Source organism: Pseudorca crassidens, chromosome 9, assembly GCF_039906515.1.
Source record: "Pseudorca crassidens isolate mPseCra1 chromosome 9, mPseCra1.hap1, whole genome shotgun sequence".
In the NCBI taxonomy this organism is placed as follows: Eukaryota; Metazoa; Chordata; class Mammalia; order Artiodactyla; family Delphinidae; genus Pseudorca; species Pseudorca crassidens.
The window spans coordinates 99112665-99136190 of record NC_090304.1 but is presented as its reverse complement, the minus strand read 5'-3'; positions in this window follow the sequence as shown (position 1 = coordinate 99136190).

Sequence of the window (23526 nt, the reverse complement as noted above, 5' to 3'; positions counted from 1 at the left end):
TAATCAGGTTCTTTCATAGGCAAATGGGTGAATGCCCTATTCAGTTATTCACCATCTTTTGAATGTCTATGTATGCCACTGTGTTAGGCTCATGAAATTAGTTAGGGTACACTCCAGTGACAGCCCAAAAATATATAAAGATTTTTTTTTTAAATGGAAATATAGTTCTTTCTCTTGTAATAATCCAGTACATTGTTTCTAGTCAGTAGTAGCTTTCTTCAGTGCAGTGATCCAGAGACCCAGGTCTTTCCATCACATAGCTCTGCTGAGCCCTGTTAACTTCTGCATCTAGCTAGCGGCAGGCAGAAGAGAGCATGGAGATGTGGTGTGCTGCAAACACCTCGAAGGGACATACATCACTTCTGCTCATTTTCCATTGGCTAAAACTAGTCACATGGCTGCCCCTAGGTGTAAATGGACCTGAAAAACCTAGTCCATGGCTTGGTAGAAGCTTCTCAGCAGCAACTCTATGAGAGCAGGAGAATCATGAATTTTAGTAGATAGCTGGCTTGCTCTGTCACCGTGCAGGTAGATAGAAAGAAGAGGAAGGTGTGCTTCAAACACATGAAGGGCTCACAGCTTGCCAGGAGAAAGTCATATGGTAGTAAAGGAGTGAACTGAGTGCCACGGGGAGAGCCTGCTTCTGCTTGGCAGGACTGGGGAGGTTGGTGGTGGTGACTTCACCGCAGTGGTACCTTGGATTGCCAAGGAGACGTACCCGATAGTAATTGTAAAATACTGGACTTGCTTAATAGCATGTGTGTAGGAGTGGGAGGCTAGAGGAGATGGGAGTGAAGAGGAATAATTAGATAATGTAGTTGTCTCTGTTGATTCTCAAGTGATAAGCCTGTATTTCTCCCTCACTCTCCACTTGCCTTATCATGAGTGGGTGACCTTGATGAGACATTTTCAATGTGGTATCTTTGGTTTCTTTTAATCTCCTGTCAGTTGCTGTCACTGTCAGCATGACCTAGCTCCAGTGAAACATTCAGCTTTCGTTTCTGCCTTAGAAGGAATGTTAAATTATGAGGAAATGTCAGGATGGGAGGAAGCCAAACACATGGTGGACACATTACTTGAGGGGGTCACTGAAGGACACTGACCTCTTCTCTCAACGTTACAAGGTTTAAGGAGGCCTGTATTTTGACCTTCCGGATTCTTCTACAGTTGGAGTTGATATAGCTTGTCACTTAAGCACTGTCTGTCTCGAGTGCTGACTACCATTGTGTTCTAGCCAGGTGAATTGTAATCGACACCTACTTGCCTGGAGTGAGAATGACCAGTTATCAGTTTACCAAAAGGCTCCAAGACTCTGGACATAACTCTCATTGGTGGGTGAGGTGATTGTCATTGGATTTGTGGTTGTAATGTTCTTTGAGGTATGCTCAGGAAAGAAATACCAAAATGCAATGGCCACTGTAAAAATGCTTTGAAAGGTTATAATGACTTCAATACAAATGAAAGAAGGTACAGAGTAATGATTTCAAATGGAGAATTTCCCTAGTGACACTTACGTGAAGCACTGTTCAACTAATCTATCGTACCTAAGGAAAAGCAGGAGTCGGGTTTGTGTGAAGCATCTTAGTGACTCTTTGGGATGCTCGCCAACCATAGCAAGAGATTAAGATGGATAAAAGAAAAGCCTTCAAGTATTTGGAGATTGGTTTGGGAGACACAGCCAACAAGCATGAAATAATTGACAAAACGTGAATTTAAATGCACAGACAGGCAGGAGAAACAGAGGCAGTTATTTGGATAATTGGATCAAAACCCCTTATCTGTGAATACTGTGCATTTTTATACATTTTGCCATATAAGAGATTAGTTTTCTCTCTTTGAAAGCCTTTTTTTGTGTGTGTGTGTACGCGGGCCTCTCACTGTTGTGGCCTCTCCCATTGCGGAGCACAGGCTCCGGACACGCAGGCTCAGCGGCCATGGCTCACGGGCCCAGCCGCTCCGCGGCATGTGGGATCTTCCCGGACCGGGGCACGAACCCGTGGCCCCTGCATGGGCAGGCAGACTCTCAACCACTGCGCCACCAGGGAAGCCCCTGAAAGGTTTTTAAGGAAAAAAAAGAGGAGAATTTCATAGTTTAACTTGGTTTTCAGAAATTGGCCCTTAAGTTTTGGTTGTAGCTTTGCTTCTCCTTCACTCTAAAATAGTTAGTATTTTAATAAAATAAAAAAAATGAAAGTCATAGACAAAAAATAATAAATACAGGCTTCCCTAAAATGATCACTTTATTTTCTGCTTTTCTAAAAAATAAAATAAAAGTCAGCCACTTAGCAGCCTGAGCCTGCGTATCTATACATCTATAAATGTATAAACATCTCATATTTTTCTAGGGGTCTTGGATTCTAAGAAACACATTGAGTGTTTCTACTTTTCATTATGGTTGCTTTTGATATACCCCACATTTGATTCGTTGAACAATGGAAGTTTTAATCATGATGTAGCCTGTCTGCTCCCCTCCACTTTTTCTCTAAGCACTGGTCTTCCTTTCACCCTATTCCTTATTTTCTCTGGACTTGAATCTCTTCAGGTTTAGTGCTTGGACTTCAATGAAGTTCTAGACCTCAAAAAGGCCAGGTGCCTCCCAAGTCTTCTAATCTATATCTGCAACACTGATGACGTGTTGGTTAAACAGTTTACTCTTTTTTGTGAAGCTTTATGTTCTCTGGTTGGTTGTTGATGGGAGAGGTGACCCCAAATGTCTAAGATGTGCGGAGCTCTAAAATGTCTACATTGACTTTGGCCAGAAAAGGACACAAGCTAAGACCCACTACAGACAGGTGTGTCTGAGTGATGAGCTGGGGCCAGGGGAGTTTATCCTCAAGGCACATAGCTAGGCCCTTGGGGCCCAGGCAGCATAAAGGAACACTGCAAAGTGTTTGAGTGAGAGTAGAGTTGACCATTTTCAGCAGTTTCCCCCATGTAATGCACAGAGGGCTTTCCAGCAGGGATGGGAGGTCCCAGTGATGTCCATATTATAGAATAACCTTGGTGATCTTCTTTTGAGGTCATTGAATCATACAACTTTCCAGTTAGAGGTCGTATTTGAAGTCTTTGGCTCTAACTTTCCAACAACTGAAAGGCTTCCACATACAGTACTCTTGACTAAAGGCCGTTCAGCTTCTGTGTGGACCCCAAAGTTATATCAGTAATAAGAAAATGCCATCATTTTATCTCCCTCCCAAATAATTATAAGTTTCAAAAGAGCTCTGAGTGGCTAACATGAAGATCAGCTAGCTAATGTAGATCCCAACCAGAGTTTTAATCATGGTGGTAGCAAATATTCTGCATTTAATATTGGGGAGTAACTGCTGACTGTTAACTGCTTTGTTAATAAGAAAGCAGCCTGCAGTTTTAGACAATCAAAGCATCTTCAGTATCAGGTATAGAGTCATTTAAGTCCCTCCTCAAACCTGAGATGCCCCTACTCTGGCAGTGTTTGAATAAGGATTGATGACCAGTATGGGAAGGAATTGGGACCACTGACTGAAACCCACTAATACTAAACTACTAATACTTTCTGCTTCTTATCCGTCTTTCTGCTTTATGTTCTTTTCCTCCCTTCTAGTCCCATTTTTTTTCCCCCTCCTGTTCTTTACAACTCGGATCTGTTCTCCAGTGTATAGATACCTTGTGATTAACTGTGACAATTAAAAATCCCAGACCACCGTTTACCCGTTTTATCACAGGTACTGCGAACCTAGAGTGTGCATACTGGGAGGCAAACTAATTACGAATGTATCTTAAGCAAAGTCGACTTCAGAGGTAGGTTTGCGTGTGTGCGTATTTGTTTATTTATGTGTGTAGAGGGGAATTATAATATATAAAACAGATGTTTAGAATTACCGTCTCTCTAAACTTTTCCATAGCAATGCTCCTCTGCATGAGGACCACATTATGTCTTCGATTTCTACAGCCTTAGAAATAACTAAAAAATATGTCAATCATAAAGTTTTTTAAATCCTCAGAACACACCCATATATCAACACATCTTATTGTTCAGTGTCAATACTGTTTTTGCTCAGTTGGACTATATTGTATCACATCTTGTGCACGTGGGCTGGTGGCTGCTCCCGGGGTTTAGCCCATATCTATTTATCTAGCTAACACTTGGTAAATGGCAGTGATAAATGATCATGTACTTCCCTGGAGCACAAGTGTATTTCCAAAGGTCAAGGCATTTGAGTGATCTGGTGACGCTCTGAAGGTGGAAATCAGGAGCCACAGGACAGAACAATAGGAAAAGCTGCAAGTGAAGTTAATCAGGGAGCAGAGTGGCCCCGAGCTGGGAAGCGCTGCACGGCAGGACTCTTGTGCTTTCTCACAAATACTCTTTCACAACAGTTCCTGAACTCGGGGAACACATAACCTCGGGGCCTAGTGATGCTAGGGCCTCTGAGCGGGCCCTGCGTTCTCTGTAACTGCTTGTGTTAGAGTGAAATGTGGTGGAAATCCTGGAAGGAAGCTGCTTCATTGTCTTGGAGACACATTTTTGTCATCCTTCTCCCTCAGAGGCATTTTCGGTAATCATCTGCTTTGCCACTTAAAAAGCCCTTTACTGGCATTCACTAATGAAGCTCACAGTTCCATGGATTGTGGTTCCCGTTTTTCAGAGCCTGGGTTATTAGATACAGAGCAGTTAGGGTAATTTCCCAAGAGCAGACTGTTTTGATCTGAAATGAACCTAGACATTTAGGATGCTAGTTCTAAAATGCTATTCCCCAGCCTTTCTGGATCTGAATTGCAATTCTTTTATGTATGACTTACTGAGTAATTTGTTTATTCATTCCACACACATTTACTGAATGCCATTTTGTACTAGGTTAGATGTTTGAGAAACTAAGACAAGTAAGATGTGGTGTCTACCATGGAGGACTTCAGTCTAGAGGGGGAGAGAGACATAAACAGAAATAATTGCAGTATCACGTGGCTGAGGCATCAGAGGGGAGTAACTGAACAAGTGCAGATGACAGAGCCCCCGACTCTGCCTGGGCACATCGGAGGCTAGCGGGGGCAGTTTGAGATCTGACGAATTAGTAGGAGTTCGCCAAGCAGCCGGAAGGGGGCAGTGGTATTTTCCATTCTGACTTACCTAGGTAAGCAGCATCCTCGCTTCCTTTCCTAGAACCCTCCTTGCTAAGAAGGTTGGAACCACCTGATTGATGTGAGTTTCCTCAACTTCTTTCCATATCCACATTTCTCCTAATCTTCACCTTGCTTCCCTTCCCTCTCCTTGAATCAGAGGAGGAAGCATCTTCCTCTTAGCTGACCCTAGAGCTCCCAGCAGAGCCGCACGAGCTCTCCAGGTTCTCTCCGCGTTCACAGATCGGCTACAGCTCTCTCCTGCATCTTTATTCTTCCTCTACTTATAAGTGCCACTCTGATCATGAACAAGAGACAACCTCGTCTGGAAGGGGGAACAGCGCCTTTGAACTAACATGCATCTCTCGCCTGCCTTTTGTTACCAGCATTTTTGAAAGGTAAGCCTGCGCTCAGTAGCCTCACTCTCTGACCATCCCTTGTGACTTGGCTTCATCCTGCACCCTTCATGGGATCTGTGTGCTCACTTTATAGCACTCCCCACTGTGCCACCACCTAGTGGCTCTCTAGCTCACCCTCCTTTACATCCCCGGAGCGTGTGACGCAGCAATGACTCACCTGCTCGCTTTAAAACTTCCTTTCCTCGTGCTTCCATGACACAGCATTCTGCTGCTTCTCTTTGCTGTTACTTCTCTTTCTCACCCTTGCTAGTTCTTCCTTGATTTTCCCATTTGGATTTGGTAGCGCTCCTCAGCTCTTTCTTCAATAGTTTTATGATTTTTGTTTCCCCTGAGTCTTATCATAGGCCGGCTTGCTTTATAATGTTCTTTTCAAGGCCTGTATCTTATTCATGATGACAAGAAGCAGCGCTGCAGAGTGGTTGGGAGTGCAGTCGGGGTCAGGCAGCCTGGGTTTGAATCCTAGCTTTGCTGCGTGACCTGGGGTAAATGACTTAACCTCTCTGTGCTTGTCTCCTTACCTGTAAAACGAGGGTAATAAGACCTTTCTGACAATATGGTTGTGAGGATCAAATGAGTTAACACATACGAAGTGCCTAGAACAGTGACAGGCACATGGTAAGAGTCTAAAAGTGTTAATTCTCTGCATTTACATGCACCATAGCACCCAGCTCATGCGCGATATTAATATTTCTTATATACATTTATTTAAAAATAATTAATTATAAGTAATCAGCATTCCATAAGTTCATTATTACCATCGAGACTTACTCTTGGCGGACTTTGGCCCAATCATTTTCTTCCTTTACCTCATTTCGTCCTCAGTTCAACCCTAGAAATAGATGCCATTTTATCTCCATTTTGCAGGCGAGGTAGCGCGGTCTCTGAGAGGTTAGGGGGCCTGCCCCAGTTCACACGGCTTGTGGTGGAGCCGGTCTGTGGTGGAGAGTGATGGCTCTGAACTACTGTGCTCTTAGCAGGTGTTCCCTAAGTGCCAGCTGATTGACACATTCAGGAATGTTCCTCAGCCTCCTCCTAACGGTCCAGAGCCGTCAAACATTGCTCCGTGGTGAATACCCACTCTGTGTTGCCATGTGGAGTTTGAGAATCATGGCGTTTTATAAAGTTACAAAAGCCAAACTTGGAATTGCATCGCCTTGCATTCACCTGGGTTCTCTAATTGTTTTACCGATGCTTCTTTGGATTCACTGTCGCATCTTACGTTCTGAGGGCAAGGGATACTGCCTTCTGCTACTTTCATGTGTCCTCTGTAGCGTCTGGGGCAGCCCTGTGTTCAAATGTTTCTTACTCTTACACGTAACAGGCCAAAAGTTTTCTTTTTTTTTAATACTTGAATTTATTTTGGCCGCACTGCACATCTTGCAGGATCTTAGTTCCCTGACCAGGGGTCAAACCTGCGCCATCAGTAGTGAAAGCGTGGAGTCCTAACCACTGGCCTGCCAGGGAATCCCCCAGGCCAGAAGGTTTGACAGAAGCAAATTCAGCTTGAAGGACCTTAGAGACAGGATCCCTCCCCCTCACCCCTAACCAGCAGCTCCTCTGGAAAGACTTCCTGGGTCCCACCCCCTTCCACCGCCCTACCTCCTTCTACCTTCAGGTCAGAACTGGTCACCCCTGGTCTGCCCAGCCCACTCCCAGCACTCATGACACCTCCCCATTAAACGACAGAGCACCCTGGCCTCTGCAGTCTAGAGGACTTACTCCTGTTACAGGTCAGGGACCTATCAACCTGGTTCATTTTCTTTGTGCCTAGCTGTGCTCAGAAAGTAGAAGGTTCTCAGTAAATACTAATCCGATAAAGAAATGAAGGAGGCTTTTTAATGAAGCTTTCTGAGTCTCCCTAAGAATTTGCAGGTGGCAGTAGCACTTGATTCCTTGGGGGCTTCAGGTAGGAGTGGGGGAAGATTTAGTCCCTGGGAGTGTGTATTTTCTGAGCATGAAGGGCAGTAGGCACGTGGTCAGGCACTCTGCAGTTGGCTCGCTGGGCTGTCTCTGTCAGCGCTCCTTCCCTGTCTCTCTGGCTACCCCTGAAACATCACCCACATCTCCACTCCCACCCAGCTAAGGCAGTCAGGATACCAGTGTCTCTAGACCTTTCCGCCATACCCCTTGGCGGAGCTACCGCTAGAAACGAGCCCCCGTTCCCATACCCCTTCCTTCTCTTTATTCCCCCAGAGAGTCCTGTTAAGCATAGTTATCTCCAGGGAACTTTCGGATCAAGAAATATCGTGAATTTTCCTGTGCGCCAGGTCAAGTTGTCGTAATGATTTTTTATTTGTTGGCTTTCATAAAGCCCTTTCCCTTCTTGAAGCATTGTTGCACATACTCTTTTTCATTTGCACAGAGCAACAGAGGGAGTTTAATAATAATGTCGGCGAAGTAAAATGAACGATCACTAATATTTCTCAGTGTCTGGTACCAGAATCAATACTTTATATATTATTCCATTTCATTCCTAAGTGGTGGCTAACAGCGCTGTAGAGCTTGGACTGATTAGATTTGAATCTTGGCTTCCTTACCAGCTGCATGACTCTGGATAACTTCCTTCAACTCTCTATGCCTGTTTCCTGATAAGAAAAAGGGGCATTTAATAGTAACTGTTCCATGGAGTTGTTGTGAATAGGAAATAAGATAATGCACGTCAAGTGTTATGTACAGTGTTTCGCACATAGTGAGTATGTACAAATATTGTTTCTCACAGTAAACCTCTTATAAACGATTTTAACAGATGGGTAAAGAGAGGCTTCAAGTCTAGAGTCAAGCTCCGTGGATTAACCACCACGCATCCCACCTTTTGGGTATTGACAGTCATGCGTTCTTGTTAGATTGACTTGAAGACTTGGGCCAACTGGTCTTGAAAAGGAATGAAAGCTCCGACATGCCACTGTCAGATAATTTTGAATTCTCTTTTTCCCAGGTGGTAGGTGCCAGGCCCTGTCATCTTTTTCCCTCATCCCTACCCCCACCAGACTATAGGAATAAACTTTTCTGTTTGCAAGGGCCGTGCAGTTCCCCGCTATGGTTCAGTGGTCACATCCCAGTCACCGACCTTCCCACCAGCTGTCACGCCCTCTACCTGCTGCCAAGTGGCCCTGGAGGAATCATCCGAGTGATTTCCTGCCCCTGGAGACATCAAAGCCGGCCCTCTCCCTGTCCCCATTCTTCTTAGTGAATGCACCGCTGCTCGATATAAATAGGGACAAGTGCTCTGCAGCCTCGATGACTTGGGGAGAATTCAGGTCCACAGGAGGGGGGCTCGAGGGCCAGGGTGGGGAGGGGAAGTCCGGAACAGCAGCCAGGGATACAGCCAGGCACTCAGGTCCTGAAAGCACCCATGAATGTACCGGCAGTTGAGGTGTATCATCATATACCCGCCACCCCGTGTGGGTTTCCAAAGAGAAGCCTGCTGCCTTGAGTTCTTATTTCTGTATTGTATAATAATCGGGCCACTGTTTGGAGATCATGTCAAAGATATCAAAGCCTCAGAAGCCTCTTCTGCCACTGAAGAACCAATCAACCTAAACTAATACTTTAATGACCACTTTTCCCAACGAGAAAACAAATTCAGGCAAAAAAAAAAAAAAAAAAATTGAAGGAGGTTTGCTGAGAAGAACCTTGTCTGGTCAATGAAAAGAAGAAAGAGACGTCTGGAGCCATGGCAATGGAGTAGGGATTACTTTGATCTGGAAAATAGGTTTCTTTCTTTCTTTTTTTTTTTTCCCTCCAGTGGTTTTTCTCAGGCAGCCAAGAGATGCTATTGAGTTTGATGAGGGAGGCCCTTTCAGAACGAAGGGGCACCTCGGACGAGAATTGAATGACCGCTTTCATGGGCAGCTACTTTAATAGTCCCATGTTTGAAAAATATGCAATTAAAGGAATACTATTACAAACAGCCCCTATTTGTTGCTTTAAAAATACTATCGATTAACTGAAAAATGAGAGCGAGGTGTGCAAGATTATTACATGAAGTGTAAACTGCAGATCGTAGGAGGGAAACACAAACACACAGGCACACACGACCCATGTCTAACACCCAAGGAGCCGGAGAGAGGGCACCTGTAATGAGTCAGAAGCTCTTTATTTCTTTACGTATTGAAAATGACTTTCAGAGAAAGTCTTGCCCACCGGAGTTTTTAATCACTTTCTTCGTGTCAGTACTGTTAATAAAAATGTGTTATCGGTTAAGAATTCAATTTCTTGTAAGCGTAATCTGCAGCCATTGGGGGTCTTCATGCGTGAGAATGACGCTTTTTAATGAATGCTCCTTGAGCATTTTAAATGAAACAATGGGGATCCCTGGGCAGTTTGATCTTGCATTTTCCACTGATACTGCCTTTACCTTACAGCTCCCCGCCAAGTCCCTCTCCATCCCACCACCTGCCTGCGCACCACATCCTGACTCCTCTCAGATCTCGCCCTGCGTTAATTGGGAGATATTCAGCAAACAAGTGGATGTTTGTCTTTAGCGGAGGATAAAGGAAGACTTTGTCCTTCCCAAAATAGACAGAAACATCTCTGATTATTCTTTTAAGAGATTTCCAAAATTTTTGTCCAGGTAACCTGCCTCGTTGTCATGGCAACTGCTGGATGGTTCCTGTCTGTGCCGTCTTGTCTTTTTGCCTTCCTGGATTTACTTAACAGTTTTATAACTGATATATAGCTGCCATTTAGGAGTGGATTTCTACTCTCCTGCATTACCGGTGGAAAATAAAAAGACTAAAAGTATAGTTACTATTTTTAGGCATTTGATTTTTTTTTTTGTTCACCCTGGAAAAGTTGACCAGAGATTCGTGTGGCCCTATATTGTGTACAAATTAATGCAACATCCGGGTGAAATTAGTTATTCATTTTCTTTTTTAAGCTAAATTTTGATAAGCATTTATGATGAGCTAGGCACTGTGTTAAGCCTTTTAACTCTATTTAATCCTCAAAACAAATCCATGTGTTGGCCCTGTTATTGTGCCCATTTTACAGGTGGGAAGCTGAATCTCTGGAAGGTTGAGGAATTGACCTCATGTCACGTAGCTCCCAAGTGATAGAGCTGGGAGGTAAATCCTTACTCCACAGTCCAAGTGTGGCTATGTCACAGATGTTTGAAGTCGTCTCCTCAGAGATGACCTATTGTCCTACCACGCAAGAAGGCGGAGCTGGGGATTCAGGCCTTGTTAGCATGAAGGGTTTATATCAGACCTAAGTAAGTGTGTCTTCACGGACAGGGCCATTTGACATGGGAATGGGAGACTGTGAGTCAGGGAATCTTCTTAAGAGTCTGACAGTATAGAAGAATCCTGTCTGGAAGCAGAGCGATGAATTAAAATAGCCCTTGGGATCTTTCAGGGTCCTCTGATTTCATGGGGTGGGGGCAGGCTGGTGTTTCAGGGACAGTCTGCTTGCGGGGAGGACCTCCCCAGCCCCTGGGGCAGGTGGGCAGGAGAGACAGTAGAGCGCAGTCCCTGGGGACCCAGCACACCAAAGGCTTCTGTGTAGCAGAACTACAAGCCCCCTTCACGGACAGGCTGGCTGCCCCAGGACTCAGTCACTATCCTACACCCCAACTGGGGAAAGTCCATCTCAGAGTAACGAGAGCCTCGCCTGGAACTTTAGAGCCCAGAATAAACTCCTTCAATTTATCTACATAGCCTGCTTGAACTCCGCACAAGTCCTTAATATCCACGGGGCCTTCGACTGGACCATTCTTTCACTCCCTTTTCAACGATTCATTTACTTGAGAGGAAGGACAGGATACTGGTGAAAGGTGTGGTCTCTGAGAGCCAGGCTGCCTGGGTCTGGTCTTCCTCTTACCATTTACTAGTAACTTGGGGCAAATTCTCCTCCGTCGGCCCCAGTTTTCTTATCCATAGAATGGAATAATGAGAGCATCTGCTCCATAGAGGGAGTGAGAGCATTAGGTGAGGTGTTCCATTCAATAGCTGTTGATAGTCATTATTACACAGTTCTTAAAATTTCACACTAGGTACCAAACTCGCCAGATAACTGTCTCTTCACCCCATAGGTCAGGGTAGCTGCTGCTGCTTTGTGCTTCTGTGGTACCTGTGCTTCTCTTAACCTAACACAGTTGCTTCTTTGTCTGCCTTCCTTGATAAACTGAGCAGATTTGGGAAGGGAGAGACCCCGCGTTGCTCACCAGCCCACGGTGTAGTGTCTGTGCGTGCTGTTTGCCGTGGAATAGTATCAGGAATGGGATAGCTAGCCTAGACTCAAGTAGGGCAGGTTTTGTTAATGTCTCCCAGCAATTATTTGAGAAGTTTCCTGTTGACCTACTACTGTCTCGGGCACTGGTAGGGAGAGAGAAGAGATGCATTTATGTATTCTGTGCCTTCACAGGAAAGCCAAGCAGTAGATTATGGTTCTAAGACATGACTGACCAACGGATGCGACAGTAGAGAGCGATCAGTATGAAACGGAATCTTGTTAGAGAGACATACGTCAAAGGCAGGGCTTCCGGTGAGCCAGACAGGATGCAGACGAGTCGGTGAAGCAGAGGGGACTGATTCAGGAAGGGAGAAGAACAGGAGTAAAAGTGCAGAGCTGGAGACAAGCACTGAGCAGAGGCGGGAGGGTGGGGTGGGTGGAGGGTAGACCGAGGGGCTGGGTTCGTGAGTCCGCAGCTCTGAAGGCCATCGGCTCCAGAGTGGTTGAGAGCATGGATCTTACAGTAGGCAGGGTTTGAATGCCGGCTCGGCTGCCTACTGGGGAGATGACCATGGGCAGAGAGACTGGACTCTTTAAGCTTCGGTCATCTTTCCTGTAAAATGGGAGGAAGAGCATCTCTCATCAGGCTCCTGGGAGGAGTCCGTGAAATGATGCATGAGGGGGTCGAAGCCTGACGTATAGTGAGCGCTCAGCTGTTATTTGCTTTGTTACCAAACATACCTCTCTGAATTAAAAAAAATTTTTTTTTTTCTCCTGACTCCGGAGGTTGATGAGACATGTTTCATTCCGAGGTCCACTAGGGAGATTTTATCTATTGTCCCAATTTTATAATCAATTGAACATGCATTCAGCTACATGAATTGAAGTTCCAGTTTGCAAAAGGATGATCGCATTTCGGTAATCTGACAGCCTCGTGAGGTAGACTGGGGGACTGTGCTTACTCTCATTTTCTAGTTCAGGCACCCGAGGCATGGAAAGGTTAGAGAATTGTCCCAGGGTTGTGCAGCTAATGAGCAGGGGCACCATGGATCCACTCAGGACTCCTGACACCAGTGTAATCCTCCCCCCTCCCCCCAGACCAAATGGGCGTGTATTTCCGGTGACTGGATTTGATGAAACCCAAGACCCACTGATGTCTGCCAAATCCTTTTAGAATTTGTATCACATAATTTATAAACCTTGCTAAAGTAAGAATGTATGAAGGCATTTCAAGGGCAGTGATTTTGCATTCATTATCTCTAAAGGACTACTGAAAGAAGAATATAAAGAAGAAATCCATTTACTGGATATCAGCTTCAAAAGTATCAGAAATCTATTGTACCAAGTGGATAGAGCTGGCAGGGACCTTGTGCTCAGTGCCTCTAGACAGACCATAGGCATTATATATGCCACGTATGCTCTGGCTCATTGTAGAGATTGTTGTTTATTTTCAGCTCATGGACTTGATGCTATGACATATTTTATTTTTGGTTTGGAGTACTTGGCTCCATTAAGTGATGCTCGCAGAAAGCCTGGTCACCATCTTCCAGCAATCGGAAGGGAACCTTTTTAGGAGAGATTAGGGCAGGTCCTGATAGTGTAAATTCCTTCTCAGGTACTACAAGAGCAATTGAATGCTTCTTCCATCCTGGAAACCTAGTACACCCTGTGTTTGAAATGACTTCTTGGGAGACTGCTAGAGATTTCTTTAGCCTGATTTCTGGAATTCATGTGGTGATACGCTACTTTCATTTTGTCTTGAAGCAAATACAATAAAAGATCTGAAGCACAAGCATGTTTAGCTTCTGATGGTCTCTGGGATATAAGCGCATGTAACAGTGGTTATCTGTCATTGATCTTGCTTTATCTGGGACCGAGACGTTTGATAATTTGATACACTAGTGGGATTATTGAGCACTTTTAAAAAAAATCCAAGAGCCATCAGTCATTGTTCAGAGACAAATTTCACAAATGAAATCAACAGTCTAGTTAGGACATTGGCGCTCGTACTGCATAACCGAGCCATCTGTCTCAAATTGCAAATTTGGGAATTTCTTTTCCATTCTGTTGTGGGGGAAAGGGTGGTGTTTTTTGGATGAATCTTCAGAACACATGGTGCAAGGTGATAGAATGATAGAATGTTGGAACTGAAGGCCACAGAATAACAGATATCCCTGAGGTCCTGATTGTTTCCTACCAGAGAATAGTTTATCTACATACAGAATCATAATTCAAATGGATGAAGAACCCTTGCTTTGATTATAGGATTTAAGAAATTCCACGTATACTGTTACTGCAGTGGCTATACAGTTTATACTAATTTACAGTCCTCCTTGGGGATTTCCTTCAATGATAAGTTTTAGTATTTTAAGCACATAATCAAACTTTGCATTTGAAGACTCTGTTTAGTATGTATCTACAGACTTGGCTCCAGGTCTAGAAATTTATCTGATATTGATGCCCTGAGTCACCAGTACCACTCCCAGGTTTTGTTGTGTTATCTATATCTAATATACATTCTCCATACTTCGGGTATGTTGCAACGTTTGGTACCCTTAGACTAACCTCTTCAAGTGGATAAAACTTGTGTCACGTATTTAAAAGGATCTAAGATTGACTTAAAACTTCAACCAAAAAAGGGGGTAGGCAAATGAAATTCTGTGAAGAACGGAAGTTACTCACAAGCAGTAAGAATGATTTTTATGCACCTAAAGGACGGTGGAGAAACTGCATTACTATAATATATTAGAGGGTTGTTCATCCCTACGTTGGCTGAGCTATATAGAGGCGGCTGAATGAATCCTAATTAGAGCATTAATAGATACCATGTCTATTAATGTATAACTGATTATGCCATTGAAAATATTGTCAATGAATGTAACATATTTCGAGCTATGTAGCTTATTTTTACCAAAGATTGTTTTTCTGTGGGACTGAATGGAGAAACATTTGTCAATAAGCCATATTATTTTGTGGAATTTTTGGAATATGCTTATAGTAGGGACTCAAGATATATTTTTGGAACAATTCTGATAGACTCTCTCAAAATGGATTAAGATGCTGTTAGTTCCATTGCAAAGTCCTGCTGAAAAGTCACAAAATGGAGCTAGGGTATTAGTTTTCTGTTGTTACATTTATAGTTCAAACGGAGAAACTTTTTTTTTAAGAGAAGGAATACTTTTTGGAGCAAAGCATCACTACATCCCAGGAAAAAATTATTGTGAAAATTAACATCTTATAGGTTACTTTAGGCAATTAGACACTTGTTTTATCCCAAAGTAGTCCCCCTGGAAAATTCCAACATCTACGTATAAATATGTCAGGGCTAATTAGTCCTAAATTAACATGAAATTCTTACTAATATCTTACTGAAACCCTCTTTGTGTGTTTTGGTTTAAATCGATGTTCCCCTAGAACTATACTCAATATCTTCTAATAATCTACAAGGGAAAAGAACTGAAAAAGAATATATATGTGTGTGTGTGTGTGTATGTGTATGTACGTAACTGAATCACTTTGCTGTATGCCTGAAACTAACACAACGTTGTCAGTCAACTATACTTCAATAAAAAAATTTGAAAAAATAAATCAATGTTCCCCTAATATGGACAAGGGTAGCAGCCATCATTTTTTTTTCTGTATAATCAACTCTACCTTCAAAATATATCCCTAATCCTTTTATTTCTCTCTATCTCTATTGCTACCACCCTCGTTCACGTCATCACTGTTTCTCACCTGCACCACTGTGTGAGTACTCGGTGACTATGGGACTGCTAGATGGCCTCCGAATTGGTCACCTTGCATCTTCTTTTACCACTTCATGATCCAATCTTCACATTGTAGCCAGAGTTGCATTTTTAAAGGCATGGCAAATCATGTCACTCTTTTCCTTGACATTCTCCAATCATACTTAGAATAAAATCCAAATTCCTTACTTGGTCTACACAGCTCCATGGCATTCATGTGTGTGCATTCATTTGATTGTGTGCTGCCATCTCAGATCTGCAATGACCTGCTTGAGATTGGGAAACTTGATAGGATCTCAGCGATCAACTGGCTGGGAGAGGGTAGATCAGAGCTAGAATAAACACAGCTGTAGGAATGTAGTCAGGTCACAATATCAATAGGGCATGGCAAATTTGGGTCCAGCGTAGGCTGGACTCAATATTCTTAGAAGGTCAATCTGGGAAGGGGATATTACAACGAGGTTCTCAAAGCAGTCACAGTACTCCCTAAGCTGGTGGTAACAGGTAAGGTCAGAGCACTGCCTGGCAGGGTCCAGTCCCCCTGTAACAGTTTGCAAATCACCTGAGTTCGGAATAGGACTCCGGTCCAGGAGGGGATGGGTTTATGTTCTAGAAACCAGTGCTTGGGGAACAGGAAAAAGAAAGGAAAGCTTCAGCTTGGTGGACTGAAGTACACCCAGGGTGGAATGACCCCTTGTGGGCTCCACCTGCTGTGGGCCTCCTCAGAACTCTCATTCAGGGCCACGCAGTTTCAATTTTGGGCTAAGGCTGCAGCGCTTTCCCAGTGTTCTTATCTATGATAAGCCTTTGAAGGTGACAAGAGAGTCTACATTTTCCTTTGAGCTTAGTAGGGTCATTCCCATGGTTTCTTTAAGCATCTTCTGATTGGCTCACAGAATCACCTCTTCACATTTCTTTCATAAAATACATTAATCTTTTTTTTTTTTTTTTTTTTTTGCGGTACGCGGGCCTCTCACTGTTGTGGCCTCTCCCGTTGCGGAGCACAGGCTCCGGACGCGCAGGCTCAGTGGCCATGGCTCACCGGCCCAGCCGCTCCACGGCATGTGGGATCTTCCCAGACCGGGGCATGAACCCGCGTCCCCTGCATCGGCAGGCGGACTCTCAACCACTGCGCCACGAGGGAAGCCCACATTAATCCTTTTAAGATCCTCACATTGTCCTTAGGGTTAACCTCCAGCACCCTTAATACATCATACCCATCCTAGTTTGTCTACTAATTTTGTTCTTGCTGGGCTATGGTAATGCTTTTTCTGCATTTTGATTTTCTGTTTTCTTCTTAAAAAGAAATTAAACTTTCACAGAACTCTGAGGTACCAAAGACTGTTCCTTTTTAATATCTAATTTCCTGGTGGAGAGAAAGACATGAGTGTTCCCTGGGAAGGTGCATCAGATAGCCTTCAAGAGACAGGTCTTATTCTGGAGGCAGGCAACAATAATGAGCATAGCAGGGGGTGCAAGGTGATGCAGCGCATCTTTGAGAGATGAGAGTTTTATTGTCTTGAGGCGCTCTCTCATCTGAAAACTGGATGTCAAGGCAGAGAAGGGAAAGGCAATTAGATTGTTTCAATGGGAACATTTTCAGTTGTCAACAATAAAGACAATTTGTAAACCATCAGCAGAACATTAGCGTCGGTTACCAGTTGTAAATGTGGGGTTCCTAGAAATCATTGAGGAAAAGGAGAGCCGGTTGGGCACCTGCCTGACTGGTTTTGGCAGTGTGCTACCTGCAGGTAGGTGGATGGGATGTGCTGAAGATACAGAACAAAAACGACTAACGAGAGGGGATTAGGTGTGGAGCAGAGGCTATGCTGAGCATCTTCTGGACCAGGACAATCAGTTACTGTTACCCTCCTCACCTCCCTTGCACCCATATCCAGCATGTAAAGATTTTGAAGTGTAATTTTATTTAGATTTAGTTAATTTCAATGACTCTGTGTGGCTAGGGGCTGTCATATTGGAGAGAACAGGATAATAGGTGAGCACAGTGGCTGGAACTGGAAGCTATTCCACAAATGCTCATTGACTGACAGAATACATGAAAATACAAATGAAAAAAAATAATGAACGAACAATGACAAAATAACTGAACACCTATCTACTTGCCTCACAGGGTTGCTGTGAGGGTTGAAGCGTTTAATAAACACCCAAGAACTTTAACAGACTTTACAAGCTGCCGTTCTTCAGTAAGGTACTATTTGGAAATGCATTACTTGCAAATGCACACGTGAGTGAATTTTATTTAAAATTCTTTGCGGATGGAAATCTGAAAAATGTGGCATGTGTTTTGTTATCGTCTGAAAACTTAACTCCTCTTAGATATCACTTATTTCATCCGAGTAAGGGGGGCTATAAGCAGGTTGGATTTCAAGTTGTATTAAGATGGTTAACTGCCAAGAGTAGCTGTGTGCCTAATGCCAGTCCTTTTTGCCATATTATCAACTTGTCCTTCTGTTGTCATCGCGTTTGACGTAAAGGCCTCTTTCACCCTCCGTCTCCTTGGTTGTTTCCAATCTCTAAATATATATCCTCTAAATAGATAAATAGATATACTCTAAACACTCAAGTAAATAAGCTGTTAAGAATTATATGCCAATGAGTGCTGGGAAGGCTCTGACTGACCAGTTGTATATGGTCAACACATACAGTGTGTATGTCCACCGTGTCTTTACATCCAGTGGACAAAGTGGTCAGGAAGGCATTTTCTTAACAGTTAACGCAGAATTCAGATACCGTTCGACGCGTATTTATTGCTGGGCTAAGGCTTTAACCAGAAGGCAAAGCATTGCCTTTTATAGGATTGTGATATTATTGTTTATTTGTTTTATTTCTAGGTACAATCTAAGTTAAATTCTTTCTAACTTATAGGAATCCGATGCTTTATACAGGCTCGCTCTTGCAAAAGGATGGAGGGAGGGCTGGATTAGATATTAGGCAATGTTAGCTCCATCCATGGCTTAGACAGAAACCTCTATTTGACTTAGAATGAAGGATATACATGCTTCATTTGGCTACTTTATTGTGCCGTTAAAAAATGAAATAATTTGGACAGTCTTGTTTTATTAGCAAGAATTGCAGCCTGTAGGTTGTTCGGGAAAGGTTCTGACTGATCCATGAGAAAGTACAGGCATGGTCAGAATTGGCCACTAGCCTTCAGGCTTTGTGGTGGCCAGGACAGTGTGCACCCAGCACCAACGACACATGGGCACAGATTAGAACTCCATAAATAACTGTTGAGTGACTGGTGAATGAATGATGGGTGAAAGAATCAACATGTGTATGAAAGAATCAACAGCGCATATAACTTGCCATTAGCTTTTTGTGGAATGAGATATGTCCCAGCTCTTCGTTAGGCTGGGGAATTTGTGCTACCTTACTCGATTACCTGGGAAGGCTTTCCCTGGCACACTCAGACACAGCTGTCTGTTCAGATATGATCCAACAGCAGTCTGCTTTGTCAAACACCAGAAGCTGGTCAGCTTGGTCTTTTTCACATCTTTAAGCAACATGAAATGAATATTACAGAGCTGTTCTGAGTCACCTGCTGGCAGTCACTGTTTCCCCAGGGCCAGCTGAGTCAGAGACAGCCACTAGCTCCAGTTCAGTTCTTCTGATGTAATTGGCAATTTTACTGGGTAGCTGGAGGGGGCTCGCCTTCACCTCCAGCAGATCTGGCTAAGTCGGACACAGCAAAGGGTCTGGACAGGACTTCTCGGGGACAATTGGGCCCGGCTGGGCAGGCTGCAGGACTCTCCTTCTCGGCATCTCATAGAGGAGTTGTAGTGCCAATGGCGGCCCTGCAACTGGAAGGGGCAGCCCCTGCACTCTTCTTGTCCAGGGCCCCTGCTTGGTGGGGAGCAGAGAACCTTGGTCTTGGGGGTGGCCACAGCCTCTGACCCTGAGTCAGAGGCAGCCAGTGGTCAGTATTCATTTTTATTTTTGTTCTTTGAGGGATGTAGTTTTATGAAAGTAACTAAAAATAAAATCAACTGAAATAATTTTCATATCAATAAGTGACCTCGAAAGAATGGCATTTTGTTTGGACTTAATGAAACTGTTCTCATGCTGGGGGAGTAGTACCTTCTTCTTCCTCTTTTCGTTCATCTCCACCCCAGTCTTTTTCCTTGTACATTTTGTAGTGGTCCAGAGCATATAAGGGCCAAGGTGACTGCGGAATCAGGGGCCTTATAAAAGAGAGCAGCTTAACAACAGTGGTTGTCAATAAATGGAATCAGCAAGTCCCAGCACAGCCAGAGTGCAGGGCATGAGGCAGAGAGACTGATGAGCACCATCGGAGGGGGCCTTGGACACCTGAGCTGTCCAGAGGCCCAGAGGTAGTCCTGGAGGAGCTGGGGTTCCAGCCAGTTTGTCAGGGGCACTCAGTGTATACCCCTCTCCCCTCTTTGAGTTTAACTCTCTGAACCTTTGAGGTCTGAGAAACAGAGTTCTATTTAACTACTAATTCATGTGACTGCATGTCACCTGCAGAGAATCAAGCATCTCAACTTAACATTTTTCCTGATGCATTTGGGAGACACAGAGCACAAGATGAAAGGAAAAAAGATACACCATCACTTACTACCTTTGAGGAATTTCAGGCGTGTCACAGAGGCTGTAAGTACAGTGTTGGCAGAAGTGCCAGGCATGTCAATCCTAACAAAGATGATTGAATGAAAAACTTCACCAAAAGCCTGTATGAGACCCTGATTCATATCAGCTGTTACTGGAGGAGGGCTTCTTTGTAAAGTTATGCCGTGGCACCCCTGAGGAGCATGTCTTTCAGGAACATAGACCCAAATATTCATTCGTGTGTGCCTTCACATGTTTATGGCTGAATATGAAAACCCACAAGTGCCCCACAAAGAACCGTTTCCATAAGATACAGACAGAGCAGGTAGAGGTCTTACACAAACGCTCTAGGAAAAGGGCGGGAGCATTAGACCCCAAGAGCTGACTGAAGGAGTAATCGTGCTGTTAAGCAGTCACCCTTGGCTAGTTGCAAGCTGATGAATAAATTGATTAAACAAAAGAAAAAGCATTTAAATGCACACACACACACACACACACACACACACACACACACGTGCCACTTGACTAAAAGATCCGTTAGCTTCCCCTTATTGGGAAGCCGTAACTGATCAATCCATGCCGATCAGATGGTGAAATAGATGTAAGAGAAATTGATTTCATGCATTTGACATCAGAGATAGATTGAGCAGCAGTCACCTAGGTGTTGGTACTACCGACAGGTCTTGGGATATCAAATATATGATCCTCAAACCAAGAATGAACACCATGCTTTTGGAATAGTTCCTCACATATTGGAACCATTGTTTGTTTCATGTTGACTGAAGCGTTCCAGCAAAGCCAAAAACAATGCTTTTGAGACAAAAAAGCAAAGCAGAGGTTCTCTAACCAAGATGTGGGCAAAAACCACCTGGGAGTTTATTAAAATTGCAGATTCCTGGGGCTCACCAAGAGAGACTGGAATTCAGTAAGCCTCACGTAGGGCTTGGGAATCTCATCTTTTAACAAGTCCTCAGATGTTTTGGGACCATATTCTGAGAAACACCAAACTATGGCCACCATCAAACTAATGGAAAACGTTATACTAGCCAACTTTTAAAAAAATTTTAATTCAGACTGATTAATCAGAACCTCACACATGCCAAGTACAGTGCCTGGGATCCAGGGACAAATATTAACAGTTCCTGCCCTGAAGCAGCTCAGAGGTTAGCGGAGCTTAAAAATCCTACAGGGTAGCTGAGTGCTTGTTACCTCTCATCCTATGTCAAATGATATTAATACTAAAGCAAACCAGTTCATTCTCTAATCAAGTTTCTTATATGAAAAAAAGTAGGGCTTCCCAGGGTTTCCCTGGTGGTGCAGTGGTTGAGAGTCCGCCTGCCGATGCAGGGGACGCGGGTTCGTGCCCCAGTCCGGGAAGATCCCACATGGTGCGGAGCAGCTGGGCCCGTGAGCCATGGCCGCTGAGCCTGTGCGTCCGGAGCCTGTGCTCCTCAACGGGAGAGGCCACAACAGTGAGAGGCCCGCGTACTGCAAAAAAAACAAAAAAACCCAAAAAGACTAGGAAAAGGTTATAAGCAATATTATTGGGAATAAAGCAATCAAACGTTAACATCATATGACATAATCTGTAATCTACACCCACCGTCTAGTATAGCAATTTTTCGAAAATAATGTAGTAGCTCAGAGGTCAATCTATTTGTTTATTTATGCCAGAATCCCATTTCCAAGGAATTCCAAATCCCAGTCCTAGCCTAGGATCTATCACATCTCCTTGAATTCTTTTTCAAGTGGAAAACTGCAGTTGTTGCCTGGAATGGGAAATGGAGACCTCTGACCCACCACTTACCGGAGGAGATAGTGCCTGGATCCTAGAACAGAGGTTTTGCTTAAGCTTGATGGAATCTGATAATCCAGGTAGCTACGAAAGTTACTCAGCTGTTGTGTGGACAGGCTTAAAACCTCATCTTGGTGTCAGAGAGAGAGTTATTCTCCATTTTGGGGGTTATGGAATCCATGGCACAGATAATTTTAAGTGATCTTTTAAGGTTGTACTGAAAATTAGTTGCAAAGCTAGGAAGTGAATTTCCACTCCTGTGTCCTCTTCATTAAGAATTTGAGATATAAAGTCCTTTATGTTTTCTCTTGATCATGTTTCCTAGGGGAGGTGGGGATGACTAAGATAGATGTCTATGAAAGAATGAATATTGATGATATATTATGTAAGGCTCAATGCAAGTTGTGAATCCACCAGATGCTTGGAAAGTCAGCAGCTTCTCTATTATGCATTTCCTTGGCCTAAGCTTGGTTGTTTTCCAAAAAGCAGTTACAGAAGCAAGTGGAAGGACCTGGTGGGTGTGCTTGTGTGTGTGCATGTGTATTTGTGTGTGTTGTTAAAATGAGTAATGTGTGAGCAACTTTCCAGTCTTCCTTTAACTAAATGATGAGCTTAGATTTTATAGGAAATCAAATTAGAGGCTGAGAAAACCCTGATCCTTACTTGTAAGCAAGCTGGCCTCTAGGCAATGATTTTTACAGGAACCAGGTCCTTACCACTAAGTTTGCTTAGCAACACGTTTTCTTGATGACGGTTCTCAAAGCAGAGGAAAGTGAATGGAGGTCTGATTAACCACAGGCCATAATGGCTATATCAGTTTCTTTTGTAAGTGAAAGATTGTCTTTGCATATTCATAAGGGGGGTGTCTCAGCAGCACTGCTGGAGCTGTCAGGGCTGCTAAGCTGTGCTGGATTAGTAAGTGTATGGGAGGCCTCCCAGTGGGTGGCCCTGGGGACATTTTTTCATGACCGAAGAATTCAGATTGTACAGAATTTACTCACTGTAAAAGTTGTCAGGCATGGAAGGAGGTTACAGAATTTATTTTTCCCATAGATCTTCAAGGACAGAACAGAAACTCACTGAATAGGTTGGGTTCAATACAGTCCTGAAGCCTTTGAAATTAACTATTACTGGGATGGAAGAGCCAGAGGAAACATAGGAACTGAGAAGCATGAAAGTCAATCCAATTATCTCAGCAGCTGGGGGTGGAGGCTAGTATATAAATTGGACATTGTGTGGGATGAAGGATACATTTTGTATTTTAGGATAACTCAGATTTTCCTAATAATGTACTACCGTAATGAGCTTGGCCAAATGGCTCTAACCTATTAAAATGTATGTATATACCAGAGTCATCTGAATTAGGAAAATAGAAGGCTTGTATCATTTATACTAGAGTCAGCCAATTGCTAAAGATAAGGCATTATTTCGTTTATATACATATATATAATATATGTATATATATATGTGTATATATATATATATATATATATATGCCTTTTGAAGTTACTTTTAAATGCATTATCTCATTTAATCCTACAGACAGGCTAAACTAAATGAGGAGGATCTGGGTTAAGTTACTTACATCCTGCCTTGGAATTACTGACAAAGCTAAGATTAGAATCCAGTGCTCTTTCCACTAAAGCACTTTGCTTCCTTCTGAACACTTATAATCTTGGCATTGTCCAGTTCTACAGTTTTATAAAAGTGTCCT